This window comes from Pinus tabuliformis, chromosome 6, assembly GCF_031772625.1.
Source record: "Pinus tabuliformis cultivar Carrire ecotype Pingquan chromosome 6, CPIR1, whole genome shotgun sequence".
NCBI lineage: Eukaryota > Viridiplantae > Streptophyta > Pinopsida > Pinales > Pinaceae > Pinus > Pinus tabuliformis.
Genome location: NC_142292.1, coordinates 1,357,832,089 through 1,357,847,409, shown reverse-complemented (window position 1 = coordinate 1,357,847,409; position 15,321 = coordinate 1,357,832,089).

The window sequence follows — 15,321 nt, the reverse complement described above, 5'->3', positions numbered from 1 at the left end:
AAATAGAGAAAATATGTTAATGAGGAGAAGTTATATAAAGTAACTTTTTAGACAGCAACTAAAAAAAGCATATGCATTCTTTTATGGTTCAAAACAGTACAAGGCAAAGATTTATTAGTACTTCAGAAAAAAGAATCAAACTACACACATAATATCTATCCTAATAAAAATTGGATGTTCCCTTCTCCTAAATTATGAATTGGCCAAGACATTTAACTGGTAGTCTACACACATAATATCTATCCTAATAAAAATTGGATGTTGCCTTCTCCTAAAGTATGAATTGGCCAAGACATTTGACTCGTAGTTGAATTTATATATGTGGCCTGCCTAAACTAAGAACTTGCCCTATAATACCAGTAACCTATGACTATTTGACAACTGAACAATCAACACAAGTGCATTCTCCTATGTTCAGTTCTCCTTCTTTATATCTCCTTGAAATGCATTTGGCATAGCAAGTCTGAGTAAGCTTATTGAAAAGCTCGACTTTGTGCTCCATTTCCAGATCTACCATACAGATAAACTTATCTTTGTCAAATCCAGAAGGGGCTTCCGGGGCTGTAGCCATTTTTATATATTTTTATAGTTCATTTTGCTTAGGCTTCACTGGTTTTCACCTGTATTGAATCCCACGGTCAAACAACTGCAGATGAGCTTTGCCTCTTTTTAGTGATGTCCAAGGAGGCCAGAAAAAATTACCCCTCTATGCTCATAGAAGGATTAAAGTAAATAATGATAATATAATTATTCTCATTATTTACTTTAATCCTTCTTGGAGTGTGATTTAGTTTGAAGTTTGACATAAATTTTCATGTCTTGGATTTTTTTTTCAATCTTTCAAGGATGATTGCTACCATGCATTTAATTAAGTCACACTTATGTTGTGTTTTAATTAACTCACAATAACGTTATGTTTTGCATTAGAGTTTATCAATAGTGTTTTGCATGAAAGTTTATCAATTGTTTGAGATAGGTTGGTCAATGATGGCCTAATTAGAACTTCTAATTTTTATCTAAAAGTTCAAGACTCAAGAGTTAACAATGACATGTGTCAACAATGCCATGTGTAAATACCTATAGGTTGTACTTGTATCACAACAGTGAACAATGAACATGTCTTATAGATGCCCAGTGTTGATTTATCACAACAGTGAACAATGTACATGCTCAGTGTGGATGTGTCGATTTTCCTTGCACGACAAGTCATTCATTGAGGAACTTAAGCATTTATGCCAACCCCAAGTAGATGCCAAGATGTCAAATGCCAACGTATTGGTAGCTATAAAATATTGTGAAAATGCCAACGTATTGGTAGCTATAAAATATTGTGAAAATAAATAGGCATTAGTGACATTTTTGAAAAATGGTTGCTCCTCACAAATACGTTTTCAACCATTTTAAACATGTGTGGAAAAACATTTATCCAAAAATTCTAGGTGTAAAAAATTGGTCAAAATGCTCGTCAAATTCCATCATTGGTTGGGTTAATGTCTTTTTTTTAACACATTCTAAATAAAGACCCGGTTTATTAAATTGTCATTGTTATTTTTGCATTCATTAGATTGGTGTCTTTTTTCTGGACACATTCTTGGTTCTTAAATTGTTATTATTATTTTTTTTATTGGTAGTGGATGCCTTCCTTTTAGGAAAGTTTTTTCTATTATAAACACTTTGTTATTTGTAGTCTAGATTCATCTTAACTTTGGATCTACTAAGCACTAAGAGGCATCAAATCTCTTTTCACTCTAAAAGAAGTTTGTACCTCAAAAGATTTTATCCCTTTAAGTACTTGATAGATATGGAATTAAGATGGATCTAGATTGATTTAATTATTAATTATAATTATGATTATAAATATAAATACTAATTTTATTTTTTAATCTTATTTATTTATTTATTATTTTATCTATTTAATTCTTATTTTGACATAGTTAAAATATTTTATTAATAATTATAAAAGACAAATTGAAATAAACCAAACATAACAAAACATTAAGACATCTATGATATTATTATTAAAAGTAAAATTATAAAAAAACTTTTATTATCTTTCTTTAATTAATTAAAAAATAGTTTTATGAAATAAAATATATTTGTTTTAATAGATTTCAAAGTTAAATAGTAATTACTATTCCCTATCTTAATAACATCATTTATTTGTATGGTATTATCTCTTTGATGATTTTTTAGCTTGTTAACCAAAGAGCACTAATCCATTCATTAAATTGATATTTTGTTAAGAACCTTCTTTAAGTCCATGCACTATGTCTTTTTCAATCCCCATTTATTGTGTTATGTTATTCTTACACAATATCTTTTTGTTCACTAAGGTAATGCGGATTAATGCATTGGTTACGTTATCGTGGTTTTATTTTTTGGTCAATAATCTACTTATTAGCTAAGTAATGAGGATACCATTTTATTGTGTTGTTTTATTATTTTGTCAAGTATTTACTTATTAGCTAAATAACGAGTATTAATTTATTGTCAATTATTTAATGAGTATTAATGTATTGGTTGGGTTAGTGTTTTATTTTTATGAAAATTTTAAATGAGGATATTTTGAATTTTAAAATGGTTTTTCAAAAAAATATATGATAAAAAATTAGGAGTGAGTTATTTTGTGGAAAAGATATATTTACCACCTACGTTGTATTATAATTTTTAAAATATAATAAAATTGAATTGAATAAATATTTAGAAATAAAATTAAGAGAAAATTTTTATATTATTAGAAATAAAAATACTTATAAACTATTTTTGATAAAAAAAAAGTATTAATGAAAATACATGTTTATATGAATGAATTACATTTAATAAGAAATATCGTATTTATAAAATAATATGTATATTAGTGATAATATAATATTTTTAATAAAATATGTATTTATTTTTTAAATTGGAGAATATAAAGTGTGACTTATTAAAAAATAATATAAAATCTATTATATGAATTGTATTCACAATGGTGTGTATATATGCACATTGCCATACTAGAATCTACTTTGCAATTTCTGGCTCTTTTAGCGTTTTTTGTTAATGTTTGTCTATAGCTTGAGTTGTGGGAGGGAGTTTTGCTTCCCGCTACTACAATATAGTAACTCGTGATTGACATTCTATTGGCCTATCTATCTCATTTTTGGTTTTCCACTCAAAAATAATATTTGTTAAAATAGTTAATTAACTCTCATATGGAGATCAATTTAAAATTAGAGAGTCAATTAACTAAGTGTTGAGTCAAGTCGAGTTAAGTGGGAGATGAATTTAGTGTTTGGTTGCATGTCAAGTTATTTTAAGCGAGTCACTAGTTGGAAAAGATTAAATACCCTTCACCGGGTTCATTGTAATTAATCAAGTTTTTGTGTGATCAATAGAAAAGGAGCAACTCTTGTGTTTTGTGTGTGAAATTTGTGTTTAAGTTCTTCTGCATTTCCAACAAATTGGTGTGTTTTGTGTGAAATTTGTGTTTAAACTCCTCTACATTTCCAACAAATTAGTATCAGAACAGAGAAAAGATCACAAGATCTGTATAGCCAGTGAAAAAGAGAAACAAGTAAAAAAATCAATTATTTTTATAATTTACAAAATTATTAAATAATTAATAAGCAACAAAATCGTTAAATAATTAAAATTATTTGATAAGCGTTCCGGCTCCCGCTCCCTCTCTTTTCACCTACGAGGCAAACTTAACTATTGTTTATTTTTGACAATGCAACGCTTGGAAACCATCGAAAAATGCGTATTTGAAGTTATATGATTTCATAAAGGTTTTTAAAAAGGATTCGTACAAGTTTGAAAAACTTTATATGAAAGTGTTTTTAAGCTTTTTAATAAGTTTTTTAAAATGAGATTTTTATTAAAAATTTATATAAAGTTTTTAAAGGGATTTTTGAAAAAGGGGTTTATTATATTAAATTTTTTTTGAAAGAGTGTTTTTATAAAATTATTAAAGGAGTTTGGTAAAGTTTATGATGAGAAATTTAAGGTTTTATAAGTGAAGTTTTTTTTAAGAAGATGATTTTCTCAAATCTCTAGCCTCAATTTTCAGCGTTCATAGGGAAGGATTATGATGTGTGGGTCATTAAGATGGCAACTATGTTGCAGGGTCACGATGTTTGGGATTATGTTTAGTTTGAGTTTTCAAAACCTAAGGATGAAGCAGAAAAACGAGCTCTCACTAATCCAAAGAGGGATCTATGGAAGAAAGACAAAAATAAGAATGGACAAGCGTTGCAGCTTATACAACGAAGAGTGGACCGAGCAGTGTTCTAGAAGATTATGATTACGTCTTTAGCAAAGGAAGCATGGGATACCTTGGCGACAAACTATAAAGGTATGGTCAAAGTCAATATTGTTAAGTTGTAGAATACTATGAGAGATTTTGAAAGTCTACAAATGAAGGATAGAGAGGACATTAGTTCTTTCATGAATCGAGTCATGACTGTCGTAAATCAGTTAAAAATTTATGGTGAGGAAATTAAAGATCAAACAGTGGTTGAGAAGGTCATCAAATCTTTGTCTATCAAATTTGATGTTATGGTAGCATCCATAGAAGAAGCCAAGGATTTGACATCACTGACAATTGATGAGTTGATGGGATCACTTCTATCACATGAAGCAAGGATAGACAGAAATAAGGATTCCACTTTATAAACAGCTTTCAAAAGTTAGGTTTCTATTTCAAGAGACATAGGTCGAGGCAGAAGTAGATCGAGAGGCATAGGACGAGGTAGAAGACATGGTGGTTAGAGAGATGGTCGAGAAGAGCATGAACATGAAAGTGGAACAAACTGTAGAAGCTTTAGACATAATCAAATGTGAGATGTTATAATTGCAATAAATTTGGTCACTATGCCCATGATTGCAGGAAGAGGATAGTTGATCAAGGAAACGAGAGAGCTAATGTCACTACAGAGAGTACTAACTCCATGTTCCTAGCTTGACATACCATGCATGAACCTTCTGATAATGTGTGGCTATTAGATAGTGGTTGTAGTAACCACGTGACAGGCAACAAGAATTTGGTTGCAAATTTAGATCAATCTATGAAGACAGAGGTAAAGTTGGGGACTGAAAAGACTGTGGATGTAGATGCGAAAGGAGTGGTCAACATTCTTACCAAGCAAGGGGAGCCGAATATAATTTAAGAGGTATATTATGTCACTGGTCTCAAACATAATTTGATAAGTGTTGGTCAATTGACACAGAAAGGATACAAAGTTATCTTTCAAGGACAAGAGTGTGTTATATATGACAAGCCCCCAAGAAAGAAGTTGATAGCAAAGGTGCAGATGACAAGGAACAAACTCTTTCCTCTAGTTATGAATTATAGTGATTAGGTCAGTTTTTTGACAGTTGCATGTTTTAATAATTTTTGGTTATGGCACTTTCGGTATGGACGCTTGCACTTTTCTGGTTTAAGATTGTTGCAGCCAGAATAGATGGTCAGAGGATTACCTACCATCAAAGAACCTGTTAGTACTTGTGAGTGTTTCATGTTGGGAAAGAAACATCGTGAAAGTTTTCCAAAGGGAGTTGCATACAGAGAAAAACAACCTCTTGAGCTAGTGCATACAGACTTGTGTGGACTGATGAGGACACGACCGATTGGTGGAAGTTGTTACTTCCTCACTTTCATTGATGGCTATAATAGAAAGACTTGGGTTTACTTCTTGAAGCAGAAGTTTGACACTTTTGCAAAGTCCAAATCATTCAAAGCATTAGCAAAGAACCAAATTGATTGATAGATCAAGGTATTGAGGTCAGATCGTGGTGGAGAATATGATTCAAAGGCATTCCATGAGTATTGAAAACAACATGAATTAAGAAGACTATTTACAACTAAATACGCACAGTAGTAGAATGGTGTAGTAGAGAGAAAGAACATAACCATTATGAATATGGCAAGGAGCATGTTGAAAGGAAGAAACTTGTTTAATGAGTATTGGGCAGAAGAAATTGCATGTGTTGTTTATGTGATAAATAGATCTTCTACAAAGAGTGTGATGCTCAAAGTACCAAAAGATTGTTGGAAATAATATTGAGAGGGGAGGTGAATCAGTATTATCAGATCAATAATTTAATTTTCAAAACTAATTTGTATACGCTACTTCAGCTAAGTGAACTAGCGTGTATACGCAACTGTACTTAAGGAAACCAACGTATATGCAAAGATCTTTTGATTTACCCAAATTATCATGCATTGAACTTTAACCAGTATATTAGGAATTCATTAGACAGTGTAGTAAAAGAAGAATAAAACATCACACATAAGAAACACACATGAACACCAAGATATAAGGTGGAAACCCAATGTGGGTGAAAACCACCTGCTGCTATCGTCTCTGTCTTCTTTTAATAATAAGAAAATCTGTTTACAATTTTTTTGTACTGGTGTAGTCTTATACCAATACGCAGGCTTCTACCTGCAGAAGGCTACAACATTCTCTCGTTCTCCAGCTTCTATTGGAAGGGAGTTACAACCCCCTAGCTCTTGTACTAGCTGATATGTTTACTAGTATGTAGATGTTGATCTACAGAAGGCTACGACCTTCTTTCTTCCTCCAGGGACCACGTTTCATAAATTTTTAGACTGGATCCATCAACAACATTACAAGTGTAATTCAATCATCATATATCTGCATCAACCAATCACCTTTTAACCAACCAAAACTGAATCAACCCATCAATTTGATCATTCTGAATATTGTCACCAGACTACAGTAATCCAGAAACCAAACAAGAACCCAGAACTCTGCAACAGCAAACAATAGAAACTAAAACATATTTTATGAGGTATACGCTACTTTCATGTGTCGAACCTGTGTGTATATGCACTTTTCTCAAAGCCAACCAGTGTATAAATCTGAAAACATTAGTTCATAATTCTGCAACTATTCCAGACTTCAGTTATACCCAGATCATATTATTTACAGAATAATATATGCGTCAGTATTCAGATCTAGAATATTCATGAGCAAAAACACCTAATGATAGTTCATTTTCCACCTTAAGATCACGATCCATCATTAGATCTAGTTCCTCATCATCCGCTAAGGGTCATCCTTGGTTCAGATCCAGCAATGCACCATAACCCAATAACCTGCATACTAGATCTCACACTTCATTAGATATTCGATACTTGCACATCTTGGCCTAATGATCTTCTCCTCTTTTTATAGTCTTAGACTTTACTCAATACTATGGATCAAAACCACTTAGGACCAATAGCTTGGACCAAATACCTAGGGTCAATACCTCGGACTGGATGCCTTGGACCAATACGATGGATCAAAATACCATGGACCAAATATTTTGGACCAAAAACTTAGTTTTCCAAGGTATACGTGCTTTTCCTTTTGTGAAAGTGCGTGTGTACGTATACAAGACTTGTATACAGTGAGCCCGCATGTATATGCGGCTTGGACAATGGTGAACCTGCGTATACCTCTCTTTCTTCATTCTATGAAGACTGATCTGTAATTCTTTATTGTTTACCTGCTATATTGTGATCTTTCATCTGGACTTTGTCACATTTGATATATCTTCTGTAGATTCATCTAGTTACCATACACAAGTGAGTTGTTCTGCTACAATTTGGTTGCCATCAAAATTGGGTTGCCATCAAGTACAACACATACATCATAATGCCAACAATCTCCCCCTTTGGACTTGATGGCAACAACAACACCAAGTCCCTCTCCCCCTTTGACATCAAGGGCAAAGGGCTGACCAAAAATGATGACTTTCAATAGCTGAATATTGATCATGCTCCCCCTAGGCACATCCTGAATTCTCTGATTGAACTCCCATTTTGTTCATGCTGAGATGTACTGTATCATCCTTTCTCCCTCTGAGCACATGCAGAGTCTGCAAATATTTTCAAGCAAAAATGACATGACTTCTATAACTCAACTGAGTGAGTTTGACCTCCCTATCACCAAAGACTCATACATACATCCATTCTCCCAACCAAGTGGGGATATACCAAACTTGAATCATCCACCCAACCTAGTGGGGATATACTAATGGTTTATACATGTCTGAAATATAGAAATTATTACATCATCCTTCCCATGTGTAATGGGAATACAAATTACATCATATGACCAAAAGGGGCTCATCAAAAGACTACAACAGACAGAGACAAATTATTACATCATGGGACTTGATATGACCTTTACATTGAATGATATACATGATATTTATAACTGAGACCAAAAATCTAAACAAGACCATGATAGTCATCTGCAACTATCATACAACATTTATGATTTTCTCCATAAGCATCTGTGAACATCATCCAGACCATAAAAAAGAATCACCTGAATCAAAACAACTATGTGTATCTGTACCAAGATCTTCTAAGATAATGCCAACAATGCATTATTAGAAGCATATGCTCCCCCTGAACTTGTGCCAGATGTTCATTGTCAGATTTTATCATTCCATATATCAGAAGAATTATCAAGGCATCATCATCAATCAGATATACATCAAGTTATCAACAACCAACATATTTCCATATGACATCAGCAAATTGTAATCATCATCAAACAGAGCAGATAATTCACTGAACCATATCAAACCCCTTTCTTCTGAATCTAGCCCACTGCTTTTCCTCAAACCAACATATACGCGATTGTGCCCATAGAAACCAACGTATGTATGCAACTACACTTCGTGAAACTCGCGTATACCAACCTTTTAACAAAATGGATTTTAACAGCAGGATGATGCAGCAACTACTCCCAACTTCTATCTGAGATATTCAAATGTCTCTCTAGGCAGTGGTTTGGTGAATATATCAACAACCTGTTCTTTGGAGGGAACATACTCCAATTTGACCTTTCGTTCAAGCACTTGTTCACGTAGAAAATGATATTTGATGGGTATGTGCTTGGTCTTGGAGTGCATGACACGATTCTTTGAAATACTGATGGAACTTGTATTATCACATAGAATGGATATGGGTGGAGTGCATGTGATCTGAATGTCTTGCAAGGTCTGCATCATCCAAAGTAGTTGTGTGCAGCAAGATGCAGTAGCCACATATTCTGCTTCAGCTGTAGATAATGCAATTGAACTTTGTTTCTTGCTGAACCAAGACACTAACCTAGAACCCATATAGAATGTACCACCACTAGTTCTTTTTCTGTCATCAACACTTCCTGCCCAATCTGCATCTGTATATGCATGAAGTGTAAGATCTGTATCTCTAGGATACCATAGACCAAAGTTCTGTGTTCCTTGAAGATATTTGAAAATCCTTTTGACTGCATGAAGGTGTGATTCCTTTGGATTTTCTTGGAATCTTCCAACTATTCCTATTGCATGCATGATGTCAGGTCGGGTACCTATTAGATAAAGCAGAATGCCAATCATGGATCTGTAAGTTTGTTGATATACTGTTGTTGATTCATCATTTGAGCTGAGACTACATCCTGTTACCATTGGGGTACATACTAGTTTAGAATCTTCCATGCCGTACTTTTTCAAGATCTGTTTGAGATATTTAGTTTGTGACAGAAAAATAACATCTTTATTTTGTTGAACTTGTAGACCAAGAAAATAGGTAAGCTCACCAAGCAGGGACATTTCAAATTCTTGCTGCATTACTAAAGCAAAATTTTGACTCATGGATTCTTCATTGCTACCAAAAATGATATCATCAACATAAACACCAATTATTAGCAATTTATCATTGTCAATCTTTGTATATAGATTGCTATCAGCTGATCCCTTTGAAAAACCTTGTTGGTGGAGATATTTGTCAAGACGGTAATACCAAGCCCTTGGAGTTTTTTTTAGACGATAGAGAGCCTTTCTGAGTCTGCATACAAATTTTGCATCATTTCCAAGAATGAATCCTTCTGGTTGCTCAATATAGACTTTTTCTTCTAAGTTTCCATTAAGAATGTCAGATTTTACATCCATTTGGTATACTTTGAATTTATGAAAACAAGAAAGAGCAAGAAACATTCTTATGGCTTCAAGTATAGCAACAGGTGCAAAGGTTTCTTCAAAATCTATACCTTCTTGTTGAGCATATCCTTTACAAACAAGTCTGGCCTTGTTTCTAATAACTTCTCCATTTTCATTCAGCTTGTTTTTGAATATCCATTTAATTCCTATGATATTCTTAGCATGAGTTCTAGGAACTAATTCCCAAGTATTATTCTTTTCAATTTGCTCAAGTTCTTCATTCATGGCCTTGACCCAACATTCATCTTTGCATGCTTCATTTACATTTTGAGGTTTGGTGGAAGATAGTAATGGTCAATAGCTTGAAGCTTCTGTAATAGTTCTTCTTGTTTGCATACCTGCCTCTTTCTGCCCTAAAATTTGAGTTTCTGGATGATTTTCTCTGAACATACATGAACAGAGTCTTTTCTTCTACTGTTATCTCTTCTTTTGGTGCTTCATTGGTTTCTTCTTCAGAATTAGTGTGATTTGATGTGGGAATATAATCCTCATCTTCTTCATTGTCATAATCTTCAGTTTTTATCTGTTTTGGACGTTTGCATGCTTCATCAACCACAACATCAATACTTTCAATGATTTTCCCAAGTCTTTTATTATAACATTTATATCCTTTACTTCGGGAAGAGTAACCAAGAAGAATACCTTCATCTGCTCTGGGTTCAAACTTACCAAGTTTTTCATCAGTCCTTTTGATGTAACATTTGCTTCCAAAACATTTGAAGTATTTTACAGTAGGAGTCTTACCATACCAAAGTTCATGTGGAGTTTGAGTGCTGTTTACCTGAACATTTGCTTGGTTGAGAATAGTGACGACGGCGAATGCAGCTTCACCCTAGAAGGTTGCAGGAGTTCTATATTCATCTAGCATAGCTCAAGCCATTTGTTGAACAGTTCTGTTCATCCTTTCTACCACTCCATTTTGCTAAGGAGTCCTTGCGGTGGAGAATTGTCTTTCTATTCCATGCTGTTCACAAAATTCAAAGAATTCATCCGAGGTAAATCCCCTCCTCAATCAGATCTGAGGCATTTGATTTTGCGATCTGATTCATTTTTAACCAAAGCTTTGAAGTCTTTGATCTTTTCAAATTCTTTATCTCTATGCTTTAGAACACCAATCCAACACATTCTGGAAAAATCATCAATGAATAATATAAAGTATTCTTCTCCATGAGGTGAATTTTTCCTTGATGGTCCACATAAATCAGTATGAACAAGTTCAAGAGGCTTACTAGTTGACCCTTCCTTTTCAATGAAGTGAGATCTGGTTTGCTTACCGAATTGACATGATTTGCATATTGTATTTTCAGGAATGCTGATATCAAGAAGATCACGAATAGCCTGGAATTTGCATGCTTTTCTTGTTTGAGAAAATCTTAGATGCCCCAATCTTCTGTGCCATAGCCAGTGTTCATCATTTTTGCTTAGATAGCACTGTTGTTGTCCTCCCTTGAGTATGTATAAGTTGTTTGGCGTTCTTGTACCTTTGATCACGGTTTCTCCTGTATCAAGCTCACGAACAACACATTCATTTGATCGAAATACCACTTCATTTCTTTGATCACACATTTGACTGACACTCAACAGGTTATGCTTTAGACCATCAACATACATAACATTCCTAGCTTTAACCTTTTCTTTCAAGAAAACAGAGTCTTTACCTTTTATGACTGCAAGAGTGTCGTTTCCAAATGAGATATTCTTTTCCTTTTCTAAGGCATTATATGAGTGAAGTTTTTCTTTGTCACCTATCATGCGTTGTGAGCATCCACTGTTGATGTACCACTGATTTTATTGTCCTTCTGCATACAAGGCTATGCCACATCTTTCTGTTTTAGGTTCTTTCTTTCTCCATATTTTGGGTGTTAATGGATTTTAATCCTTTTGAGATATTTGCCAAAATTTACTCCTGCATTTAGATTCTTCATGGCCGAAGTTGAGAATTATATTTCATTTTCAAGAAGAGAAAATTTATTGTAGGAAATTTTCTTGATCCCTGTCACATTCCTTTGATTTCGCGCTTCTCTAGTCATGATGGTCTTGTAAGCAACACATTGAGCAGCTTTGTGTCCAAAGTTATGACATGAAAAACATTGGCCATTAAAGAAGTTCCTACGATTATCAAATCTACTGACCTGGTGATTGTAGTTTCTATTGATATTGATCTTTGAAGAAAATTGAGTATGATTTATCTGAGGTTGGTTGTGGCTTCTGTTCATCCTTGAAGTAAATTGAGCTTGATTTACCAGGTGATCTACTTTATGCCTTTGCTGACGATTGTCAAACTGTTCACTGCTCTTTGCTGCATCAAGATAGCTTCTAGTGGAGGTTGACGGCTTCTATGATTGAGATGCTTCTTCAGTATATCCAAGACCTGTCTTTATCAAAGGAGAATGATGCACTTTGATAATTTCATTTAAGGTTTCTGATCCTTTAGCAAATCTAAGATTGAGATATTTTTTTTTTCTCAAGATCCTTTCTTAGACCCACAATTTCACATTCTAGTTTTTCATTGTGTTTTTCTCTTTTAGCAAGTTGGTATGTCAAAGTATCTATAATCATATTCTTTTCTTCTAAATAGATTTTGAGTTTAGAGATTTATTCATAAAGGTCATCTTCATCTAAAGCATCCAAAAAATTATCATCTTCATAAGCCATTAGAAGTCTATAGTCATTACTATTTTCATCTTCATCACTATTTGATAAACCATCACTATCTTCATGAGTATAGTAGCTCTTTTTACTTACACTTTGTTTTCTATTCCATTTTGCAGATTCCTTCCCTTTATCATATTTATCTTTATGAGGACATTTGGCAGGATAATGACCAACTCTACCACAGGCAAAACATTTGAAAGGTAGTTTACCTTTGAATCTTCTGGAACCCCGTTGAAGCTTCTTGACAAAGTTTACTTCGTCTTCTTCTTCTGAAACATGTCCTGATTCATGGATTTCTTCTTTTCCTTTTGCTGAAGCTTTAAATGCAGCTTCTCTCATATCTGATGGGCCTCCTTTTCTCATCTCAAAGGCAGATAAGTTTCTGTGAAGCTGAGTCATAGTAATAGTCTGTAGATCCTATTTTTCTTCTATGGCAGATACTTTTGATTCAAATTTAGCAGACAAGGATCTTAAAACATTCTCAACCAAGGTAACTTCCTTTATCTCTTCACCTAGATTCTTCATGCAATTAACAACCTCATCTATACGTAAGAAGTAACTAGCTATAATTTCATCATTGTGCATCTTAAGAGTTTCATATTGAATTCTAAGAGTTTGCAGTTTAGCACGTTTTACTTGAGAGTCTCCTTCGTAGCTTAGAACGATTTTGTCCCATATTTTTTTGGCTGATTTGAGCTGCATAACTTTGAAAAACTCTAATTGTGACAAACTTCCCAATAATGTATTGACAACCTTAGCATTGGTTTCATATTGCTTTTTACCTGCCGTATCTGTAGGAATTGTTGATGGAAATGTATATCCTCATTCCACGATTTCCCAGACATCTGTTCCAAGTGATTGAAGATAGGATATGGTTCTTATCTTCCAATAAAAAAAGTTGCTCCCATCAAATATTGGTGGTCTGATGGATCCCCCGCTTTCTTGATTACTCATGATGATGGATCTTCCTTCAAGTGATCAAGCTCCTTCTGAAGGACCTGCTCTGATACTAATTGTTGGAAATAATACTGGGGGGGGTGAATCAGTATTATCAGATCAATAATTTGATTTTCAAAACTGATTTGTATATGCTACTTCAACTAAGTGAACTAGTGTGTATACGCAACTGTACTTAAGGCAACCAACGTATATGCAAAGATCTTTTGATTTACCCAAATTATCATGCATTGAACTTTAACCAGTATATCAGGAATTCATTAGACAGTGTAGTAAAACCAGAATAAAGCATCACACATAAGCAACACACATGAACACCAAGATATAAGGTGGAAACCCAATGTGGGTGAAAACCACCTACTGCTATCGTCTTTGTCTTCTTTTAATAACAAGAAAATCTGTTTACAATTTTTTTGTACTAGTGCAGTCTTATACTAGTACGCAGGCTTCTACCTACAGAATGCTACAACCTTTGATCGTTCTCCAGCTTCTACTAGAAGGGAGCTACAACCCCCTAGATTTTGTACTAGCCGATATGTTTACTAGTACATAGGTGCTAACCTACAGAAGGCTACGACCTTCTTTCTTCCTCTAGGGACCACGTTTCATAAATTTTCAGACTGGATCCATCAACAACATTACAAGTGTAATTCAATCATCATACATATCTGCATCAACCAATCACCTTTTGAACCAACCATAACTGAATCAACCCATCAATCTGATCATTCTGAATACTATCACCAGACTATAGTAATCTAGAAACCATACCAAAACCCAGAACTCTGCAACAGCAAATAGCAACAACTAAAACATATTTTATGAGGTATATGCTACTTTCATGTGTCAAACTTGCGTGTATACGCACTTTTCTCAAAGCCAACCAATGTATACATCTGAAAACATTAGTTCATAATTCTGCAACTATTCCAGACTTCAGTTATACCCAGATCATATTATTTACAGAATAATATATGCGTCAGTATTCAGATCTAGATTATTCATGAGAAAAAACACATGATGATAGTTCATTTTACGCCTTAAGATCCTGATCCATCATTAGATCTAGTTCCTCATCATCTGCTAAGTTTCATCCTTGGTTCAGATCCAGCAATGCACCATAACCCAATAACCTACATACCAGATCTCACGCCTCATCAGATATTTGATACTTGCACACCTTGGCCTAATGATCTTCTCCTCCTTTTATAGTCTTAGACCTTACTCAATACCATGGACCAAAACCACTTAGGACCAATACCTTAGACCAAATACCTAGTGTCAATACCTCGGACCAGATGCCTTGGACCAACACCATGGATCAAAATACCATGGACCAAATACTTTGGACCAAAAATTTAGTTCTCCAAGGTATACGCACTTTTCCTTTTGTGAAAGTGTGTGTGTACATATACGCGACTTGTATACAGTGAGCCCGCGTGTATACGCATCTTGGACAATGTTGAACCTACGTATACCTCTCTTTCTTCATTCTCTAAAGACTTATCTGTAATTCTTTGTTGTTTACCTGCTATAATGTGATCTTTCATCTGCACTCTTTCACATCTGATATATCTTCTGTAGATTCATCTAGTTACCATATACAAGTGAGTTGTTCTGCTACAATTTGGTTGCCATCAAGTACAACACATACATTATAATGCCAACAAAGATGCATGGTCAGGTGTATCTCATCTCATAGTATTTTTATGTGTAGCTTAT